The sequence below is a fragment of the Bos indicus genome, chromosome 1 (genome assembly GCF_029378745.1).
Source record: "Bos indicus isolate NIAB-ARS_2022 breed Sahiwal x Tharparkar chromosome 1, NIAB-ARS_B.indTharparkar_mat_pri_1.0, whole genome shotgun sequence".
Lineage (NCBI taxonomy): Eukaryota > Metazoa > Chordata > Mammalia > Artiodactyla > Bovidae > Bos > Bos indicus.
Window position 1 is genome coordinate 67960491 of NC_091760.1, and position 23633 is coordinate 67984123.

At 50.3% G+C, this 23633-nt stretch overlaps 1 protein-coding gene across 1 annotated transcript in view; it reads right to left on the reverse strand.

Moving 5' to 3' along the window:
- SEMA5B (semaphorin 5B) overlaps positions 1 to 20327 on the reverse strand; it is a 124061-nt gene extending 103734 nt beyond the window's left edge. Inside the window, exon 1 of the mRNA XM_019956632.2 lies at positions 19864 to 20327. The gene's annotated coding sequence lies outside the window, so the exon portion shown is untranslated. The remainder of the gene's footprint in view (positions 1 to 19863) is intronic.
- Positions 20328 to 23633: the final 3306 nt, after the last annotated feature.

A 23633-nucleotide genomic window follows, 5' to 3' on the forward strand; every position in this document is an offset into this window, starting at 1 on the left:
GGAGTGAGGGCCTTGGAAGGCAAGGCCTTCCTCTAAAACCTCGTTGCTTTGTTCTCCTGGAGGAACAGGCACTCAGGAGGATGGGAGAGACAGGATGGCAACTGGGTATTTTTAAGTGAAGTGAGGACTTGTTCCTCCATGATGAGCAGCTCCAGTCCTGCGAACCCACAGAACAATCATTACCCCCCCACCCCACCCATCGGCTCTGTTCCACATACACCCCTACCACCACCCCCGTTCTCAGACAGAAACACAGGCTCTCAGAAGATGAAAAGGGCAGCTGCCTCTCCCCACACACGAGCCCTCCCACTCCAGGCCCAGCTGCATGTTCAGTTATTCCTCCCGTTGCATCCCCAGCCTAAACTATAATAGAATAATTGGGATAAGACATAAAGGAGAACTCCCCACCCAGAAAGGCAAGAGGAAGCAGAGAGCAGTAATTGTAGACATGAAAGAACTTCTACAATGTTACCCTTGCCCTCTGAGCATGGGGGCAAGTTGGCAAGCCTGAATACACTGGGGGCACATCCACAACACACACACACATACACACACACAGAGGTCTTGTTCTTGTTCCTTCCTTCCTGCCCACTCAGTGTTAGGGCTGGAGTAGGGCTTTGCTCCCAGGAGCAGAGGGTAGACAGGTGCTCTCTGGATGGCCCCACATCCAGGGGCATCTGACCCTTTCCTTACTCTCCAGGGACATCTGCCTTCTCCACCTCCAACCTCACTCCAGAGCTCTGACATCTGCTGCTGCTGCTGCTAAGTCGCTTCATTCGTGTCCGACACTGTGCGACCCCATGGACTGCAGCCCACCAGGCTCTGCTGTCCCTGGGATTCTCCAGGCAAGAACACTGGAGTGGGTTGCCATTTCCTTCTCCAATGCATGAAAGTGAAAAGTTAAAGGGAAGTCGCTCAGTCGTGTCCGACTCTTAGCGACCCCATGGACTGCAGCCTTCCAGGCTCCTCCGTCCATAGGATTTGCCAGGCAAGAGTACTGGAGTGGGTTGCCATTGCCTTCTCCGGTGACACCTGCTAGGCACTTCTCAATTTAAAACCTTGCTTCTCCCCCTCATAATAAGATACCAAGTCAAGTACAATCCAATTTCACAAACATCTAGTCTGTGCCAGGCAGTGGACTAGACTAAGAAAAGCTACAGAAAATGTACAGGCTACTGTCGAAGTATAGTTTTCAAAATGCTGTCATATAAATATAATTTAATTCAGAGTTCCAAAGAGAATTTGAAGAATAGGGAGGGGTTTATACAATCAGTAAAATGCAGAAATGAGTTTGTGAAGTGGAAACAATATTGGTTAATGTCCTGCAGGGCAAGAAGTAAAAACTTTTGAAGTTATCTTCTCTACTAGACAGAAATCATTTGAGTCTCTACTGGGTACACATCTCTGTTGTCAATCTACATGTTAATCTACATGTTAACATCTAACATCATACAATCTGGCTCTTAACAATAAGTTGAAAGTCAAGCAAAAGTACATCCCCCCAGGAGAGTTAAATAACTTTTGGGGGGACCAGATAGGCTGCAGTAGGAAGTCGCCAGGACATGGAGTTGGTCTTTTTTTTTTTTTGCCTTGTTTCCAAGCTTTGGGACCTTTTTCTTATCACCATGATCCTTGCCCTCAAGGGGCTTCCAACACCTGGTGAGGCAAGACTGCCACACACAGAAGAGTGAAACAGTCCCAGAAGAATACACTGCTCGTTTCCTTAGGCTTGACAATAGCGCTGTGTTTATATACAATGTAAATACATCTTAATCAGTTGAGAGGCACACTGAAGTATCCATAGATAAAACTTGGCACCACGTCTGGGATTTATTTTAAAATACACCGGGATAAATAAAAGCTGAGGGGGAGAATAAATGAAACAAGATGGGCAAAATATTGATGAATGTTGAAGCAAAGTAAGGGGTATATGGGAATTTGTGTATTCTCTCTGCTTTGGGATATATTCAAACTTGAATTATTCAAATAGTTAAAACAACATCCTACCACATGTTGTTTAGCTTCTCACACATTATAAGATCTACTCTGTTCACTGTTTTTCCTCTTAGAATATGAACTCCATGGGGGCAGGACTTGCCAATTCTTTCCCTTCCTGAGGGCTAGAAGAGCATTCAGCCCCTGTAGGCACACAGTAGGTATCTGCTAAAGGGTTGTGTGCGAGGCCCTCCACTGACTGGGGCCCAGGAGAAGGGGCCCAGGAGAAGGGGCCCGTGCACCAGGCAGGCTTGTCCTGGCCCTGACGGATGGGTGGGATCAGAATGGGAGGGGCACGCCTGAGGGAGTGCAGAGCACAAGAGCAGGGGGCAGAGTGGTCAGGAGCAAGCCGAGAAGGACAGGGTGTGAGAAATGAGGGGGATCCTGGGGGACCGAGCACTGGGAATTGGCCACTGGACTGAGTGACCAGCAGCTCTCAGAGAAAGCCACCGGGAAAAGTGACAGCAATCAGAGGGTAAGAGACTAAAGTGAGAACTGGGCAGGGAGGTGATGAGACAAAAAGCAGAAAGCAGCCAACCTGGTTGCAGGTTTTTGGAGAAGGGTCTGTTTTAGAGGCCAGGGGAGAGGCATGGCCATCTGAGCCACAGTTGAGACGTAGACCCACAGGGCAGGAGTCTCCCTGGGCCCTGGGTTCAGGAGCTGTGGGGGTGGGGGGGTGCTGGGACCTCCAGCTGGAGTGGGGACTACAGCTACCCAGGACTTCAGGTGGGGGGGCGGAGGATGCGGGTGAGGCAGGCACAGTCTGTGCACCCCCACAGGTGCACCTTTGATGTGGCTCAGGCCTCAGGGCAGAGGACCCCCGAGGTCCCCAGTGCTGTCCCCTGCATTGATGTCACCCAGTTTTCAAGGAGGCTGCAGGAGATGTGGGCCCATGGCGGGGCCATTGGTCTGCGGACAGAGCGGCTGGCAGGAAATCAAGGCACAGCACTGGAGCCCCATATGAAAAGCAGTTTTTACCCAGATGCCTCTCAACGCGCCCACACTGTTCTCCACTCTCTGGGAGGGGCTCCCACTTCTGCTACTTTCTTTCCTATTTCCTTACTTCCCCTAGGGGAAGAACACACAGCGGGGGTGTCTGTAAGGAGAAGGGCTGTGGGCAGAGGGAAGGGTCCATGTTATCTCTGCAGGTTCCAATTATCCAAGGATCCCCTGCAGGATGAGGGTCCTGTGGACAGGTCAGGTGTGAACACAGAGAGCCCAAAATGTGTTCCTTCAACCCTGACACATCATGCCCCAGCCCACCCTGTATCTAGAGATTCACCACCTCCGTTCACATTTATATTCATCTGTGTGAGAGAGAGACAGAGATCAGAGAGATGTAGCCCCATGGCTGCTCCACAAAGGACCTACTCAGGTCCCCTGCTCTGTTTCTAGGCACTGAGACTCACCAGTGACCCTGGAATCCTGCAAAGGTCAGATTCCCTGGGGTATAATATACCCTCACTGGGGGTGTAAAATCAAGGATCCCTTTCTGAGAATGTGCAGCATCCACACTGTGAAAAAGTGATCAAAGGACGGGAAAACCAAGATGTTTTCTGATTTTAGCTTCCGTGTGAGGCCCTGGTGTCTGGCACTAGGCTGGGCAAAGGAAACAGACTAACTGGGCCCTCTCTCTTCCCTGAGAGTGGAGCTCCCAGCATCATCAGGGGACTGATGTGTTGAAGGTCAAGGCAGAAGGTGCCCTGGACTCTGTCCCTGATGTCCTGGGCAGCCCTAAAATTCACTGATGCCTGGGTCACACATGGACAGATGGAATCCCCCTTCAATGGTGGGCTCTGGATTTCAGGAGTTTCCAAAGTCCCCCAGGTGATTCTAATATGCTGCCACGGAGGAGAATCACTAAACCAGAATCACTAATCCCCAGTCTCCGGGATCTAATGCCTAATGATCTGAGTTGGAGCTGCTACAGTAATAACAGAAGTAAAGTGCACAGTAAATGTAATATGCTTGATCATCCTGAAACCATCCCCCACCCCTCCTTGGTTCCAGGAAAAATCGTCTTCCATGAAGCCAGTCCCGGTGCCAACAATGTTGGGAACCACTGCCTTAAACCACACATCCCCTTTCGAAATGGCACGATGAAGGAAAATAGGGGTCAGGGCCCCGGGGAAGTGCTACCAGTCTAACCCACCAAAGCATGGCCCAGAGGGTATTCAGGCAGTAACAGCCACCCCCCGTAGCCACCTTAGCCAGGACTACCCAGAGTGAGAAGCAAATGGCTTGGGTTCTCTTCCCTGTAACACTGACCTCAAGGCCGGAGAGGACCAAGAGACTTTGCTGGCCTGGAGCTCTGAAGCACCCTGTCCCTCTTTCTGAAACTCCTTCCGAGTTCTATTCTTGCCTTTAAAAAAACCACTCCAGTGTGCCAGAGGAATGAGAAGGGACAGCACCTCCCCACCCACAGATGTCCAGGGAAGGGCGAGGCCACAGCTGTTGAAGGTGGGCACTCTGGGTGGGCGTCTTCAAGCCCAACCCCAAATAGGTCTGGAGAGGAGAGGCAGAGCTTACCCAGGAGGAATGAGGGATGTGCACAAAGTGGCTAGCTCTGCCTGACGTAGGACAGAGAGCCCTAAGCACAGCCAGAATTCCAGGGCTCCTGCTTAGGGCATGGCAGCCAGAGTCTCCCTGGACACCCATTCTGATGGCAGGTGCCATGCAGTGTGCTGGGACAGGGCTCGGAGTTCAGAATTGGAAACAAGGGTTTGAAACTGCCTCTTAGTAGATGTGTGGCCCTGGACATGTTCTTTCTGGAGGATTTCTTCATCTCTAAAATGGGTATAACAGTACCAAATTCAGAATTTTTATTGGTGTAAGAATTAAGTGTGATAATGTACAAAAAGGAAGTAGAACAATATCTGGCATGGAATTCAGTAAAAGGAAGTTGCAGTTGGTGGGAGAAGAAAATAAGGATGAGAATGTAAACACTTCACCAGGTTTTGAAGTTTAGAACCCAGAAGAATTTTAGCACAATCCCATCAGGGGTAGCCCAGCAGGAGAAATGCTGGTTTACCTGATGTCTCGAAGGATGGACACTTGACTTTCCACGGACCAGTCTGCAGGCTAAAACCCGGCCTCCCTCCCATCGACATCCACACCCCCAGGAAGGGTGCCAGGTTGTGTCAGACCCACGAAACAGGTCTCTTTAACACAGATAAAATAATCTGATAGCCTGTAGTGAGTCAAGTGTGATGTCTATCAGAGCTTCTGAGATGCAAGCCCCTCCAAATCCCCTCATCACCCCAAACCTCTAAGACAAATGTGGGGTGTGATTTGAGCTGAACGTCTAGGCTGTGCAGCCATGACGCTGTCATTGAGGTTAGGGGACTCCCTCAAAGATGGGTGCAGGGACATCGTTCACACGGACAACCTGTCCTAGGAGTCCACCCTCAAGTGAACAGGCCCAGGGGCCACTGTTGAATGCATAGAGTAAGGTGGCGGGGGTAGGTTAGTAAGCCTCTCAAATGAGCTGCTGAACCCCTTCCTCCTACAAGCCCTGACCTGTCAGGGCCACAAGGGAAGAGAGAGAGCCGGGGAGACAGAGTGTGACCTGGGGCCAGTTATTTAACCACCAGAGCCTCAGTTTCCCCAGCCATAACATGAGGGCACAAGTCTTGGGCTGGTCCCCAGGGGATCAGGGAACATGTGTTTGGAGAGCAGAGCTCCAGGCACACTGAGCATCCAAGTTGTGGTCACCCCGGTCCAGCCTCCTTGTCACACATGAGCAAGCTCAGGGTTGTACGGGTCCAACGCAGGAAAGAGTGGGACCTCTGGGGCTCACACTCAGTGTTGATTTACCCAGATGCCCTGTGCACACGGGAAGACAGGAGATGAAGTCTGGAGTTTCGGCCAAGAACAGTGGCAATCTGAATTCAGACTGGGATGGGAGGGCGGGCCTCCACAGAGCAGCTGACGCTGCCTTAGGCCTCTGTGAAATAACCCCTCCCACACCCTAACACACACATGCACACAGCCCGTGACAAAGTTCTGACCTGGAGGCTCAGAAAGTGCCCAAGATACAGGCTCCTGACAGACGTGCAGGGAGCGGTCACTAGAGGGCTCAGAAGGACATTGAGGCTGCTGCCCTAGAGAGGTCACAGGAGAGGGCTAGTCTGGGAACCAGTACAAGCTGCAGAGGGAGGGAGGGAGACAGAGAGAAAGCAGGTGGAGGAGCGGGTGACCACAGCTATGGAAGGGTGGGATGGCTTCCCATAAAAGCTTCTCCATCGCCCTGCAGCATGAAGAATGACCCGGAGAGACCCAAAGCCTGGGTCTCCAAGCAGTCACAGCACTTATGGACAATGTTCCGGCAGAAAAACACTCATACCCCAAGGCTTGAAGCCCTCATTTCCAACCTCCCCTCTACCTCCAGATATATTTCCCTGGTTCCATCTGGCCCTCCTGATCTGTGGGAGCCTTTAGGCAGGTACCAAGCTACTGAGAGAAGCCCATCATCAGCTGGAAAGAGTACTTGCTTTGGGTTTCCTGTAGCCTGGCTACCTCACCTGTATACAGCTGTGCAATATTAGGTAAATTTCTTAATTTTTCTGAAGACTTTTCCTCATGTGTAAATTGGAGGCTGATCTCTCCCTTTTAGTCCTCTGCTGCTGCTGCTGCTAAGTCACTTCAGTCGTGTCCAACTCTGTGACCCCATAGACGGCAGCCCACCAGGCTCCCCGGTTCCTGGGATTCTCCAGGCAAGAACACCGGAGTGGGTTGCCATTTCCTTCTCCAATGCATGAAAGTGAAAAGTGAAAGTGAAGTCGCTCAGTCGTGTCCGTTATAGTCCTCTAGGAGCACTTAAATGAGAGGCTGGCAGATAGAAGGGCCTCACCCATGGTATTTGTATTTGAGATTACAAAGCAGATCCTCCTAGAATTAATCCCTGGCAGCTGGAGGCATTTATCCATCCCTAGGGCTACCTGTGCCTTCTACTTTGAGCCCCTACATGAGGCCACAGCACCAGCAGAAGGCTTAATTCACAGCCAGGAAGGTTTTCCCAGGCAGGAAGCTAGGGCAGGACAGAGCAGGGGACAGTCACAGGCATTCCCCCCCTTATTCCTATCCCACCCAAGTCCCAGACCTGGGCAGAGACTCCTTGGTCCTATCCTCTCAAGAAGAGGAGTTTCTGAAATGGAAACCACTTCAGATGTTGAGCCCAAAAGGACGATCTCAGAGTAGTCCTCTCTCCCAGCAGGACCGGGCTGCGAAATGTAAGCAAAGCCACGGTTTACTGAGGAGGGTCAGCCATCTTGCCAAGAGGAGCACATCACTGCCACTCACCCTGCATCTGGAGACATGGTTCTTAGAGGTCCGGGGTGCAGCAGACCTACCCCACCCTGTTCCTCCTGCCTCCACCCTAGCCCGTAAGATCTCTGGCTAAGTCATGCCAGAGTTGCCTTCCATCAGCTGTTTTAGCTTCTCCTGCAGTTCACACTTTCCCTGTATCTAATGTAAATCCTTCCTCTACAGATTGATGGTGGGAGTAAATCCTTCCTTCTACAGACTGATTGATGTGAGTTAGGACCTCATGGAAGGTGCCCTGAGAAGTGTCCTTAGAGAAGGGTAGAGCCCTGAGCCCCACCCAACCCCCCAATTATGAAGAGGAGAAGCTGTGAGGATCCTGCAGGATAGAGCTGGGGATGGGGTCGTCATGATAGATGAAGGGAATGCAGGAACAGAAAAGCATGTGGTCCAGCAGAGGAGAGTGCAAGCCAGGAGACAGCAGCCTGCCTGGGCTGGAAACCTGGGCATTGGCTTCCTAGTTACCGAATATCTCCCTGTCTCTGTCACCCCATCTGTAAACAAGGGTGTGCTGTGTTGGTTACTCAGTCATGTCTGACTCTTTGTGACCGCATGGACTGTAGCCCGCTAGGTTCCCCTGTCCATGGAATTCTCCAGGCAAGAATACTGGAGTGGGTTGGCATTCCTTTCTCCAGGGGGTCTTCCCAACCAGGGATCAAAGCCAGGTCTCCTGCACTGCAGGCAGATTCTTCACTGTCTGAGGCACCAGGGAAGCCCCAAATAGGGGTAGTAAAGTCAGACCTACTCCTAGGGCTTTCTTGAGCTAAGATACATACCAGAGTGTTTTAAGTGGCCTGGCAAAACATTAGCTCTCAGGAAACTCTAGGTAATCCTTACAACCCCCCATCCTCTTCTGCAAATTTCTCAGTCCTGGGGCTTCTTCCTCCCCAACCTTCTCAGCTCACTTTCTCTTCTCCATTCTAACAGCCTAACTGCATCATGGCCTTCCCATGTGCAGGGCCCAGGCTGTGACCCCCAACTTCTCCCCACCCTCTGCATCAGACTCAGGCTGGCCAGTCCCCTCTGTACAAGGACTGGTTTGTTGGGTACCCCCAGACCCCAGGCACTTTTCCAGGTGACCTACTTTACTGAAAGGGACACGTTGGATTTGGCCCCCATGACTGCACAGCTTCCCAGGTGGTGCTAGTGGTAAAGAGCCCACCTGCCAGTGCAGGAGATGTAAGAGACACATGTTCGCCCCCTGTGTCAGAAAGATCCCCTGGAGAAGTATTCTTATCTGGAGAATCCCATGGACAGAGGATCCTGGCAGTCTACAGTCCACAGGGCCGCAAAGAGTTAGAGAAGACTGAAGTGACTTGGCACATAAACACACCACAACCGCACTCTGAAGTAGGTTTGATAACCAGTTTACAGATGAGGAAATTGAGCCTCAGAGTAGAGAAATACTTTGCCCAGTCACCCTACGAGGGAGTGGGGGAGCTGGCATGTCGCAGCCCTCCCATGCCCCAGCCCCTTGGTCACACACCTCACCTTTGCCCAAGCACCTCCCCTCACAGAGTCACAGAGCATCAGAAAGGAGAAGAGAGACTTTAGGAAAAAGAGAAATGTGGGGAAGAGGAACTGGGAAGGGGAGGAATGCTACACGGGAACTAAGGTGGCATCCAGACTGGGGGGCTCCTCTGGCGGGCGCTGAGCTTCTGTCTTCGGCTCCTGTCTTCTCCATCAGGGAGTGGGACTCTGTGGAAAGGTGCCACGGGCACAGGAGGCCCGAGCCAGAGGCTGGTGAAAAATGTTCCAGCTGCTCCGAATGAGTTCAGGCTACTGGGCCCAGCCACACATCCCAGGGAACATGCAAATGAAGCCCAGAGCAGCTGTCGATCTTGTGGAAATATGACAGGATTCTGGCAGGCATGAGAGAGGCTCACTTCCAGAAAGGGGTCTGAGCTGGCTTTTGCAAAACCATAGAGAGGGAAAGTCGAGGTGCTGCCTGAGAAAAATCCTGAAGAGACAATACAGGCAGGGTGGTGGGCACCTGGAGAAAGCAGCTGAGACTGCAGGCAGACAGCAGGCGTTCAGTAAGGAAGTCCTGTTGGGCAGAGCTCAGCTCCTCCACTGACAGGCCACCAGGCTGATAAGTGAGGGAAACAAGGTTTACCCCTCTAGCTGATCTTGAAAACACGTGACATGCTCTTGGTGAAAGTGTTGCAAGCAAGCCAAGGTGGCGGAACTAGTGGGACGTGTAGCCAGTTGCACAATCATAGGTACCCAAGGGTACTCACCACATGGGTCAAGGCCGCTTGGAGGGAGGGGTCCAGGTGAGTGCTGGAGGGCTTTGACCTGTCCCACCCCAATCTACATATTATAATTCCTGGGATCAACATACAGGAAGCTTTTGAAGCTGAGAGCAACACCAGGTATACTCAGTGTCAGACTCCAAAATATGCTAATCAGCTAGAGAGGTGGGCTGAACTCAGACAATAGAAGTCAGGAGAAAATGTAGAGTCCCAAACCTAAAACTGAAAAAGCCACAGCACTGCCAAGGGCTGACCTGTGCCTAGCACACCCCCTCCCAAAAAACCTCATGTGTTCAAGCTTTAACCCCCCAGTACCTCATATGATCTGATTTGAAAATAAGGACTGTTGCATATGTAATTAAGATGAGGTCATACTGGAGCAGAGTGGGCCCCTAAATCAGTATGACTGGCCAGCTTAAAAAAGGGGGGAAATTTCAGGACAGGCACACAGGGAGAAGATTATATGAAGATGAGCGTAGAGATTAGAAACACGCTTCTAAAAACCAAAGAATACCAAAGACTCCCAGGAAACCAGAAGCTAGAAGAGAGGCGCGAACAGAGTCTGCCCTCAGAGGGGGTCAACGCTGCCGCCGCCTTGATCTCAGACTTCCAGCCTCTAGCACTAGGGAACAATTCCCTTCCGTTGCTTAAGCCACCCTGTTTTGGTATTGCTCTGGCAGCCCCAACCAATGAGTGCAAGCAGAAAGACAAAAATGTGGAGATGGGGCTGAGCTGCAGATTATGGTAAAGAAACCTGGAGGTATTGACTGGTTGTAAGTTTAACAAATGTCAGCAGGGCTATGCAACTTCTAAAAACATCCAGGGCAGACTTGACACCACATTAATGGATGGGGTGTGCTGGCTGGGCCTCACCCACAGGACCAGACTCGGTTCCAGTGACCTCAATTTATGGTAAGTCAGAGGATGTTCTGAGTCCTGTACCCCGAGCTGAAGAGACAAGTCAGAGGAGGACTAATGGGAATGGGGGAGAGGTAGAAGGAAGTGGTCTCCAAGGTTGGAAAGGCTGTGCCATTGAAGTAACTGGTTTTGCCTGGAACAGCCACATGGGGAAGAGATGGAGCCCATGGGGAGAGACAAACTTTCAGAGAAACAGAGGAACTTCCTATCAGACTTGTTGGCCAAAAATCAAATAGGCCATCCTGTGGGGAGATGAGCTCTGCCTCTGATGAACTGAAAACTCTACCAGTCACTGGAAAGGGACTGGGAGAGATGACCCCAGAAACCTCCAGCTCCAAGAAGGGCCCACACATGTTTGCTGCCTGGCTGACACCAGCAACTCAGGCTTCTTACCTCCCTAAAGTCAGGGACTACTGTGAGACGTTTGGGCCCTAAGACCTTTCACTGGTGGTTTTAGCAGATAATGGTGCATGCCAAGAGCAGAGAGTCTAGACTCATAGACCTCAGAAGGTTGGGGTTGGCAAGACCCAGGTCCACTGGAAGGAGGCACCCACACATGCTCACAAGGATAGGGGTCTTGGATAGGAGTGGGAAGGAAAGTGGCCTTGGCTCTCCATTGTCCAGGAGGGAGGGAACTGGTGGTCCAAGAGTGAACTGACCCCTCATTGAGGGAGAGCCATGCTGGTGGGCACTGTGAGGGGATACAGAGGAGCCCACATGCAGGCTTCTCTTTGAGGGGCTTGAGGTGAGCACTGGGAAGATAGGCTTCTGTAGAAAAGGCAACTCTGATGCTGATAAGACTCTTCCAAGGATGACCTGACACCAATGGCAAGGTCAAGATCTACACGAACTTTGCCACATCCTTTCATTCTTTTTTAAACTTTTTGTTGTTGTTCGGTTGCTCAAATCATATCCAACTCTTTGCAACCCCATGAACTATAGCATGCCAGGCTTCCCTGTCCTTCACCATCTCCCAGAGTTTGCTCAAACTCACGTCCATTGAATTGGTGATGCCATTCAACCATCTCATCCTCTGTCGTCCCCTTCTCCTGCCCTCAAACTTTCCCAGCATCAGGGTCCTCCCTCATTCTACAGCACAAAAAGGAGGCTCAGGGAGGGAAACCTTCAACACAAAACCAGTCAAGCTGGGTTTGAACCATAGTCTCTCTCATCCCCACACCCATGCTCCTTCCAAGGTTCTACACTTGCTTCCCCAGCTGAGGACTGTGGGTTAGTGCCACAAACATCCAGCAACAGAAAGAACAGCCCAGGGTGGTCGAAAGCAGTGTCCCAAACTCTAGCACAAATCACAATGACCTGTGCTAAAGCACAGGCTGCCGTGCCCTGCCAGGGAATTGTCAGATTAGTAGGTCAGCTCCAGAACTGTTGCACTCCTAACAGGTTTCAGGTGAAACTGATGTTGCTGGCCAGGGACTTCGCTTTGAGAACCACACTGCTCTGCAGTATTCAGGAAAGGAGGCGGGTATGCTCCAGCCTCAAAGCCACAGAGAGATAGAGGTATGCTGCCAGTTCAATCATGTGTCTCTGGGCCAAGAGTTCCCCAACAGCGTCCCGGGCAGCAGGACTGCCAGCTGGTGCCGATTCACTGGAACCCATCTGGTTGGGAAGATGCAGACTGTGAAGAATCTAGCTTCCTGCACTTTCCACTCTGGAGCCTTCTGGTTCTTCCAGGCAGATTAACTGTGTTCTGTTCTACAGGAAGTCCTGTTTCTTCTGCAGTCAGCCACCAAGACACCCAGGATTTTCTCCCTCCCTTCACTAAGCCTTTCATGGCTGGGTTTCCCAACCTCTCCTGACACAGAATGCCCTCCAATTGATCATGCTTGAGTTGGTCAGGGTCCTCTCTAAAATCTACATGCAGACATGAGGACATAATGACCAGGAAGAAACCAATTTGGACCTTGCCTGTCTCTTAGTGCCATTCAAGATAGTATTGTTTTGAGCAACCCCATCACCCTGTCGGCTCCTATGAAGCCTGTGTCCAATTAAACCCCTCAGATGTTTTTCTCAGGCTGTGCAGCCAAATCAAGTCTCCCCCCACCCCCACCCCCACCATGAACTTGAGTAATTAATTTCTGCAATCTAAATGCAACTTTCCATCTGCCCCTGTTAAATTTCCTCCTGTTGGTTTAAACCCAGCATTCCAGGCTGTTGAGATCATTTTGAATATTTATTCTGTCTTTTATAGGAGCTGCCCATCACAGCCTTGTCATCAACAAATCTGAAAAGCTCGCTTACTCCAGTTTCACCCGAATCATGGATAAAAACACGAAGCTTCATTTTTCAAAACCTCACCTGCCACAAACCATCATCCCTTTTGGAATCCCTAATCATACTTCCCCATTTCAAATTTCTTACAGACTAGGGAGGGTCTGTGGACATGGCATCTTTTTTCTTGACCATCATTAATGCCAGGCTGATGTGGCATCTGTCATCTACACACTGTCACGCCACCAGCTAGTTCTTGGTCATGGTCAGAATCAAATCAGGACAGTTTTGGCTGCTATTTCAATGACAATGTTATTGTCATTGAGGCAAGAATGCAAAAATGTATCCAATCGGCAGTATTTGACATCCAACAGAAGTCAGGCTTCTCTCCTGCCATCATGACTATAGCATGCCTGCCTCCTTGACAGCTTTATAAGCCATTCTGTGAAACAGCATCCAGATTCTTCCGACTGGGTGGGGAAGCTATAATAGGGATATGTTATAACTTGGACCTGCTCAGCTGTAAGACATGCTAGGATCTTGGCAACTGGTTGGTGAGGACACAAGAAATGTTTTCTGAAGTGGGTACCTGGAGAGAGGGCTGAGGACAGAATCAAGGAAGTCAAAAGAAAAAGGGAGACATGACGAATAGCATCCCCGCTCTTCTGCAATTTGTATGTGAGGCTGCCCTTCTTCTTCTGGAGAAAGCCACAGTGTGTGTGCACAAGATGCTGATGGCGCATTTGTGAACAACTTGTGGTCACCATAAGCCAAGAATGAAAAGCAGTGTATGTACTGGTTAAGAGTAGGCTCTGAAGTCAGACAGTCTAGGTTTAAATCCTAGTTCTGCTACTTACTAGCTGTGTGACCTTGGGCAAACTGCTTTCTCTCTCAAAGCTTTTGTTTCCTCAATGGGAAGTGGAGGCAGAAATAATATGTGCATGAAAGGCACATGAGGATTAATAGAGATAAAGCGTATATCAAGTTTAGCAGACTCTCTGGTACATAATAAATGGTCATCTTGAAATAACCCGCCCTCCCCCACGGTCCATGGAAAAATTGTCTTCCACGAAACTAATCTCTGGTGTCAAAATGGTTGGGGAGCACTAGGTTAGAGGCAGGAGAGCCTTGAAGCTCACCTGAACAAGTGAGGCAGCAATTTGTGGAACTGACCTGGAGGTGGAGCCAGGCACAAGGCTGGGTCAAGGGTTCTGGCCTTCAGCTCAGATCGGAGCAGCCACTCTGATGCCTCAGAAAGGTTCATAGTTTGTTTTTCTAGCTCTGAATATGAAAAAGTTTTATTGCTCTAGGAAGTCAGTCAAAAGTTGTCTAAATGGGCCATGCTAAAAAGAAGCATAAATATTCTACTTCTAGAAATCTGCTCTGAGGAAATAATCATCAATAGACACAAAGATTTATAGACAAGGATGTTCACTGCAGCATTATTTATAACAGTAAAAAATGGTTTACAACCTAGATGTCTAACTCACACGGGATTTGTTAAATAAATTATGGCACATCCATAAGATAGAATACCCAGCAGCCATTAAAAAACCCATTTGAGAAGAATACTTAAGACAGGGAAATCATCACAATATGTGATTAAATGAAAAGGGCTTGCTACAAAGCAACCCAGACAGTACAGTCACAATTTTGTTACATACTTATCTAGAAGGAAATGCCCCAAGATGATGAATGAATACGCATTACTTTTTAAGAAAAAAATCACAAAGAAGTTATACTAGAAGGGAGCTCCCACAATCAGCTTATAATAGAAAGTCATTACATTCAGAACAGGAACACAAACAGTAGCTATGATCCAAATGCCAGGAGCTCTAGCTGGTACCTGACTGTTGTGAAGGACTGAGGGCAAAGAGAATTGGCATGCCTTTGGCGTGAGGCCAGAGAACCTAGGAAAGATTTAGGTCAGTGGCTCTCAACCATGGTTGCCTTTAGGAGCTTAAAAAAAAAAAAATCAATGCCCAGCCTCCAGCCTTGAGGATTTTGACTTAATTAGGGAGCTGGTCATGTATATTTTTTCAAAGCATTCCCAGGTGATTCTAACAGGAATTAGTGTTGAGTGGGACCAAGCTACTGTATACAAAGGTCACTTGAGCCTTGCTCTCCAGACTGAGCCCACCATGTGAAGACTCACTCTGGAAGCTAGAGAGACGCTAGAAGGGAGCAGATGGCCCCAAGGCACTTGATCTCTGCAGGAAAATGACCCTTGGCCTTGGGGGACATTCACAGAAATGTTCCTTTGAGCTGGCCTGCTTGGAAGCTTTTACCACAAGGACACTGCCCTTTATTCATACTCTTGACGGGGCCCAGGTTTCTAGCTGACTCCATAAACTCAAGTGACTACAAAAGGAAGAGAGAAGAAAACTAGATCCTGGGAAATCTACAGGAATTTGACTCTGCAGAAGTTGGAGCTAGTGGCATTTTCCTCTTCTCTTCTGCTTTTGGGCAGAAATACACCCTGGCCAACAGAGCAATGTGTGAACCTTAAATGCAGTCTGCTTTGGGTGGATGAGCCTCTTGGTGGGTGGGGCTCCTAGTTTCCCCCAGACACCTTGAGAAAGAGGAGCAGAGGGAAGAGGCTGCTAGAAACAAAAGTTTGTATTAAAAGATAAGATCTCCCCAGCTTCTCAGTGCAGGTATAGAGTTACTCAAGGCACCAAAAGAAGAGAAAGAAGAGTCCTGGGTCCGGTGCTTTGCACACTGAATCCACCCATCCCTGAATAATTAAGAGCCAACTGCAGCTCTTTTGTACTCCTGTACTCTTTTAGAGCTCCTGGGTAGGGGGCTTCAGGACAGTGACTAGGGCAGTATGGAGGCTGTTTTGGCTCAGGTGGACCAGTGGGGATGGATCTAAACTGCTATCCCACTAACCATTTCCCTGAAGTTGCCTCCCTAGGGGCAGACTCATGTCAATTCTGGCAGAGAAACAGAGCCAAGGGTAACTCTGGATGATCAAACTGTTAATATAGCTTTGCAATGCATTGCATCTGTGTTTACATGTAAATGTATATGAGTATATTACATATACACATACACCTACTATACAGATTTGCCTTCCAAATGACGTTTGGCTAAAAAGGACAGTGCACTTTCTGAAGATCCAGGCAGTCAGGTGGATTACCTGGATGTAACTAAAAACTAGCCTGAGACTAAACATTCCCCACAAATAGCCCACAAAAAAAAAAAAAAAAAAGGAAATGAACCACTCCTGGAAAATCAAGAAGTGACTAATCTCCCTTCAAGATGGGGAAGCCTCCCTGACTTCCAACCCTCTCTCATTTCTAAGCATTCTCCTTTGGGAATTTAAACCTATCTCCTCTAATTTGATCCTCAGGGGATGGTGGAACAGATGGTCACCAGCCGTCTTCTTATCACAGTCTTTCCTATCACAGAAGAGCCCAGAGACATTCTTGGTTCACATGCAAAGATATTCTGATAATATCGACAAGGCTTCAAATTCAAAAGAGTTCCAGGTGCAAGTCTGATTAAGTCATCCTTATTAAACAGATCAATGAGGGCAGTGTCATGGTGGGACTTGGCACACAGCACTGCCTTTAAAGCTCAGGGAAAGCCCAAAAGAATCCTTGTTCTCCTGTTCCACGTCAGAATGGAAGAAGATGCAAAGCCCAACTGCTGGGAAGTGTGCTCAAGGTCAAACTCTCCAGTCCCTGGTCACCATCCCTCCCAGGTCACTTGTCATGCTTTATCCACTGTGTCCAGTTGAAAATTGGAAAGGAAGCCTTTTTTTTTTTTTCTTTTCCCACTCTGGAGGTACCAAGCGTAGTCATGGCTTATGGGTAAGACCCTGACTAATGTCAGGATTCAAGAGTGGATTCTGCAAGGTTTGGTGTTCATCTCTCACGCTCACTAAAGAAAAGCACTGGAGCAAAGGGAAGAAAACGGGCATGGCAGAGCCACAGAATGTTTGGCACCCCATTCCCTTTCAGAACTCTGCTCCCAGCTGGTACTTGCTAGCATTCAAACCAGTGATAGGGGAACTTTTTCCAGAAAAAAAAGTCCTGGAGGAGATTCCTCCATCTGAGGCAGAGAATGGCACACACAAAGATCTCCTTCCAGATTACCCAACAAAGAGCCATCTCCTCAGCTAAAGCAGATGTCATCAAACCAAAAGTCAGAGAGAGGGAAGTTCATAAAAAGCATAGCAGTATGCCAGTGAAATCCAGGTGTTGCTTACACAAGCTCTAAAAAAAGGGCTCAGTTCAGTCAATCCAGTGAAACTCCATTAGTCAAAACACTTGCTTTGGCCTCTAGTCATACATTTAAGACACATTAGTTAAACTTTGTCATAAATTTAAGACCAACTTAGTGATGTCTAAAACTCAAATGCAAAGATCTGAATGTGAAGAAAACTCATTAATTAGTGGTAACTATTTCCAGCACAACACAAACACACAGTCACTGGATGATGAAGACGGGCTAGTGATCAAGGTGACTGGATAAGGCAAAGGATGATCCCAAGACTGGGGTTCAAACACTGATGTATAAATAACCAATATGCCCTCTCAGTAGTTCTCATCCTCAGATCTTCAGGTACCTGGCTTTGCCTCTGTACACACCACAAGTATAAGGTAGGTATTGACAGAGGTGTTCATTCCCACTTGTTGAGTGAGGAATCTGAAGCCTGGAGAGGGGACCTGGTGCTGAGTGAAGAGCTAAGGTGATGCAATCCCAGCCCTCTCAGCAACCCACCCCCCCAAACCCCAGACCCCAAGTCCTTTGGACAACTCCATATTAACTCTCAGGTTACTTAAACCCACAGGAAAACACCCACAGTAAATTCTATTACAGCAATCAGGCAATGCTAGTAATTAGGTTCTCCTAGTCATGCTGATTCACCTCCATTCCAGAGATCAGAGACATTATCTCCTGTTGTATCCATAGTGTCTAGTATCTGGCACATAACAGGTGCTTGATAAATAGTGACCATGTGACTTCACTGTCACTGTTGGTTTCATTTACCTTGTATCTACACAATAACAAAGTCAACACTTGAGGACCATGGGGGAACATTTAACTGCTGGGGGTGTGGGTGGTGGGGCATTGGAGTTCAGCCCTGGGTCCTTTAAGGCTATTTAACAAGGGACTATGCACTTCTAATCAGGGATCTTGTCCTTTGCCTTCTGTGTCCATCCTACCACCTCAATCCTCAGTGAAAGTAGTGAATTAGACCTCAAGGAAGTCATCATCTCACAGTAGAATCCTAGAGGGCCCTGACAGTGAGGGTGAGTTGGGGGCCCAGCAGGTGACAGGTAGGACTAGGCTGTGGGATGTTCCAGTCAATTCCCAAAGTAGGGGGAGATAGGATAACATGTACACACAGAGATGAGATCACTTATAATTGTAATTTCTAGATCTGTAGTCTTGGGTGATGGAATGGCAGATTTCCTCTCTCTCTCTAACATTTATCCCCCCTTCCTCCTTAGGTTGGAAATCTAGATTTGGGGCAGGGTACCAGCGGGTTTTTGCAAGCTACTTCTTAATCTGCCTCTCCCTGTTTTCCTAGCTGTGAGGTCCAGTTCTCAAGCTCAAGTTCCCCTCTTCCCCTTCTTCAAGGTCATCAATCCTGGTTCAGAAAAGGCGAGAGGCCACTTTTGAATGTCAAGAGGAACTGGGGTGGCGGGACGGGGCGAGGGTGAGAGAGAGGTTGCGGTAAAAGAGAAGAAACGGGAGAGAACAGGCTTGAAGATGAAGGAAAGTGGAGGTGGAGAGGGCAAAGAGGCCGGGCCAGAAGGGCCAGGAGAGAGAAGCTGCTGCCAAAGTGGTGGGGATGGGAGGGGAAGTAGGGATGTCTGAGAAAGGTGCAAGGAGGTTGGATTGGCCAGAGAAGGTAGGATCGTGGTGGGGTCTAGACATAGGCAAGCTTCCAACCCCCGAATCCCAGTTCCGTGGGCTCAGTCACGGGCCCCGGGAAGAGCGCATCCCAAGGGTTGGTAGCTCTTCCCCGCTCCGGCTGATCTCATATCCCCACCGCGGAAAGCCAGGAGGGGGTGGCAGGAGTCGGGGCAGAGTCGGGTCATCACCTCTCCCCATCCAAACTCGGGGCCCACTGCAGCCCGGCACGGCGCGGCGGGGCAGACGGAATAACCCGAGCACTGGGCACCGACTGAGGGGTAGGAGGCAACAAGGGCGCTTCAGGTGGCTCCTCCTGGCTGTTTAAAGTTTGAGGCAGGCGAAGCAGCCGGCTCTGTCCTCCCTCAGCCGCCGCCCGCGGCTCCGCTAGTCCTGGTGTCCTCGGCTTCGCCGTCATCCTCTGCCGGTCCTACGCCCACTTCCCTCTCGGCTCCCGCCCGGCTCGGGTCCCATCCCCTCTCCTGTCTGCATCTTTCCCTGTGCCCGAGCGCCCCCCGCTCCCTCCCTCCTCGCTGGATCTCCGGCACGACGTGAGCGGAAAGTGAATGGGCAGCCCAACCACAAAGACAAATTACCATGAGAAAAATAAATCAGGAAATTGCCGTTCGCGTCCCGCGTTCCCGCCGCCGCACCCCTTTCTGAAAGCCTAGGCGAGGGGCTCCGGGACGGCTGCGTCTGGGGCCTGGCGGGGCCGAGTTAGGGCTCCGCAGGGCCCTGCCAGGGCAGGGAGTCTGGGAAGAATCCAGTGGGGACCTCCGCAGGCGGCGGCAGAGCGGAGACGTTCCCGAGCGCGAGATTTCACACTCCGGGCAGGCCACGCGCTCCCACGCGCCTAGCTGCCCGCACTCTGCCCCCACCGGGTCTATTCGTCCGCCCTCTCGGAGCCTCCATCTCGCCGTCTCAGCCCCGTTCTTTCCCAGCCTTTCGTTCGTCCGTCCCCTCCCTTGGGCCCAGCCCCGGATCCCCATCCCGGTGTGCAGTCCAGACGCACAGATCGCGGCCGGGCCAGTGCCCCGGAGCCGGAGCCGGCGGACCGTGTGAGCCCGGCAGCACTGTGGGCGCCCCCGCCGAGGTGGCAGCGGGCAGCGAGGAAGCCCGGGGGCTCCCTCCCCTCGGCCCGCAGTCTCCGCAACCTGGTTCCAACTTGTCAGCGCCGCTGGGCCCCTACCCTTCTACCCACCCGAGTTGCTGAAGTTTGCAACTTGCAGCCCCAGCCCGCGTAGGCGAAGCGTTCGGGACTCCAGGGACTCACCTCCGGGTTGCTGGCGCAGGTGCCGGGCTCCAAGCGGCTCCCGGTTCCCGGCGGCGGGGAGCGGCAGAGGGGAACCGGGAGGACTCGCGGCCCGTCTGGGAATGGGCGGCCGCGCAGGAATGGCCCTCGACCCTCACTCGGCGCTCCAGTGCAGCCGCGACCCGGGTCCGCGCCGGCCACGCTCGGATCCGCCAGCAGCAGTCCGACGCGCCGCCGACCCGCCCGGCTCCGCCGAGCTGGGCTCGGGCGGCAGCCCCCGCGCTCCAACTAGCTCCCGACCCGGCGCGCGGCTGAGAGCAGAGAGGAGACCGAGGGGGCAAGGAGGGAAGGAGAGGCTATGGGGGAGGAGTTGGGAGCGAGGGGAGAGAGGGAGGGGGAGCGCTAGCGAAAAGGAGGAGGGGGCTGGAGAGGACCTGCCGCGGCGCGCGCGCCACCCGCCAGCCCCGTGGCGCGCGAGGAGCGCAAGGGGGCGCCCTGCACCTCCGCGTTCCCGGGATCGGCCCGGCTCCCGCCCTAAGTCTGCCAAGTGTGCTTACCCGGAGGATAGATAGAAGTCCCGCTCCGTGGTCGGCGTTCGAGAGGCGAGACACAGGTCCCTGGAGCACTTGATCCCTTTTGCCACATCCTGCCTTACCGTCCTCGGTAAGCCCGGTCTCGAACCCGGCTTTGTGCCGGGGAGTCTGCGCACCGGAACTCTGCCCACCCAACCGCTAGAACCTCAAGAAATTCTCCCTTCCCCTCGGCTCCCCACTTCCGCAGCCCTATCAGCTGGAGACGATCTTTCTGCCTGTGGTCTAGAAGGGGGAAAGGATCTCGTACACAACAGGGGAAATCTGATATTAAAAATGCAGTCGAAGGGCGTGAGGCGAGGCTGCTGGGCTGGACTGGAAAACTAGAATTGGCTTAGAAGGGTTAACTGTACAAGCTGCACGACCTGGAGAGAACGTCTCTACGCCTCAGTTTCTTCAGCTGTAATACTAGGCTTGGTGAAATCTATCCCTCCTGAGCAGGTTGAGTAGAGGCTACAATGAGTCCCATAACATCAGGAACATTGGGAGGGCATCCAAGAAATTAACGAGCCGGGAAGGCGGTGAGGGGCTCTCAACTGAGGAGGGAAGGTTGAGTGCGACCACACTGAACAAGGCTGAACTGTTTACAAGTGTAAGTATCTTAGTGTTTCTGATAGCTAGAAACCCGGAGGGAAGGACTGGGAGCAAGCTTCAAATCCTGTCTGCCCGGCTGCAAGAGGGATGGGAAGAGAGCCCTCTGCTGAACAAAGAAAGGTATTCGAAAAAAAAAAAAAAAAAAAATTGTTTTTTAAGGTGACCTAAGAAAAGAAAATGCAAGAATGAAGGATAAAGACAAAGACCCTGAAAAATTAAACCAGGGGAAGTGTGATTTTAAGGGCAAGCCAAAGAGAACTGCGAAATCAAAATGGATAAGCTGGAAGAAGGAAAACATTAAATGACTTTCTAGAGTATGCCAGAAACTGAAGAATTAGAGTGAATCATTTTACTTAACAAAATTCTGAATAAAGGAAATCCCAGGTACAGCAGAGGGATGGAGACAGTAATCAGAGAGGCATCCCCTCTCTCTCTCTCTCTCTCTCTCTCTCTCTCTCTCTCTCTCTGTCTCACACACACACACACAGACCCCTCTGAACCAAGGAGAGAAGCAGTTTGGCCAGGATGATGGGAAAGAAAAAAAAGAAAGAATCCTGGAAGGGTGTTTATGAGATGCTGCAAAAAGGGACACTGCACAATCTCAGAAATAATGCCTTTCTAGGGCAACAGGAATGCCGAAATTCATAATGTGCTGAATGGAGAAGAACTTGCAAAGGTAAGACATTGGACAAGAGGAGAGAGAAGCAGACAAGGGGAAAAGGAAGGGAATGGGCATGTCATGCATACTAGTCACACACCCCATCCATTTAATTAGGGGTAGAAATCAAGTTAGAAGAGGTTAACACAGGGCATCGAGTCCAAACCCTTCATTTTACAGACCGGGCAATGAGAACTAGAGGGGAAGCATTTGTCCCAAAGTTGCAGGCTGGGGTGGGGCAGGTCTCTTGAGCCTCCTTCCACTACTGTGAGTGTTGTCCTTCCCACACACCCCATTCCCATTTCCTACAGAACTGTGGGGACTGCTTTGTTATTGCAAAAATATAAGTGTGTGTGAAATATAGACACCTTTTAATTAATATAAAAATATGAAAATATTCTCTATATAGCAGGGAAAAGATATGAGTAGGAGAGTTTCCCATTTGTCTGGTTGGGAGAGTAGACAAAGTGCCTTCTGAGCCGTGGTCGGCAGCAGCTCTCTGTTGCTGCTGCTGCTAAGTCACTTCAGTCGTGTCCGACTCTTCGACCCCATAGACCATAGACAGCAGCCCACCAGGCTCCCCCATCCCTGGGATTCTCCAGGCAAGAACACTGGAGTGGGTTGCCATTTCCTTCTCCAATGCATCAAAGTGAAAAGTGAAAGTGAAGTCGCTCAGTCCGACCCTCAGTGACCCCATGGACTGCAGCCTACCAGGCTCCTCCACCCGTGGGATTTTCCAGGCAAGAGTACTGGAGTGGGGTGCCATTGCCTTCTCCAGCTCTCTCCTGCAAGGCAATAAAAATCTTGTCCATCCTTCACCATATTCTCTTACCCTCCCTCTCTTTTCCACTACGTTTTGATTGTTTTTTCCTTCTTCCTTTCCACTATCGCTTCATGCTTCTTCCTGGCTCCCCCTCTCCACATTATGAATGAGTGTGAGAGAGGGCTCAGTGCAGGAAGAGAAGAGAGGAGACCCCAGTCTGGGAACATAGCCTGGGAACCCTTCATTTTCAAGGGAAGCAGGAACCAAGAAAGGGAAATACCCAAGGAGACACAGAGGAGCAGAGATGCTTGGGATGCTGGGCTAATTAAGCCTAATTGGATTCTACAGTTTTCTATTGATGAACAGTGATTACTTAAGAGCTCTCAATACAAGAGAGCTTCAGAAGCCCACACTTTAGGAAGGGACAGTTATTTTACTAGCCTGGCTTATCACCTGCTTCAGGCATCCGCAGTGCTTGGCAAACCCAGCCAGGTTAGAATCTCTGAATCATTTACTAGGAACAAAACCTGGGTTGTTGACCCCACCACCACAGTGTCACTGCCACCGTCTGTCACTTTGCTTAAACCTTTGCAATAACCTGCACAACAATTACTTCTATTAGGAGCAGTTAAGCAGAATGTAAATAAATCAATTAATACAGAATTATCCAAAACAAACATGCTAAAGAGCAGTGAACATAGAGAGTGAGAAGGAGTTCTTAGAATTCACTCTTGACCTAGAAATTCCAAACTTACCTTTAACTAAGGTACCAGGAAGTTAAGAAGTCCAAATTCTCATGCTCAAGGGTGACAAAGCTGGGAGCCCACCTGAAGGCATTTTCTAGATCTAGCTACTTCTGAAAAACAAGAGTGCAGCCTCTCCCAGGAGCGTGTGGAGGTGTGTGTGTGTGTGTATCTTCCCACCTGTTCATAGCCCAGACACAAACACAAATCTGGCCTTGTGGCAAAAGGCAAACAAGCCATAGCCACTCGTATAACAATAGGAGAGAGAGAATTGAAAAAAAAAAAAGAAGGCACCAATCACTTATAATGTCCAAGTAGATTTCTGGCCCCAGAATCACCTGCTCATTGCACTTGGGGATGGAAAAGAAAAAAGAAAATTCCCACCCACCCCAGAAGTCATTGTCAGTTTTTAAACCAAAAGCACACTTAGGTCAGAGTAACTG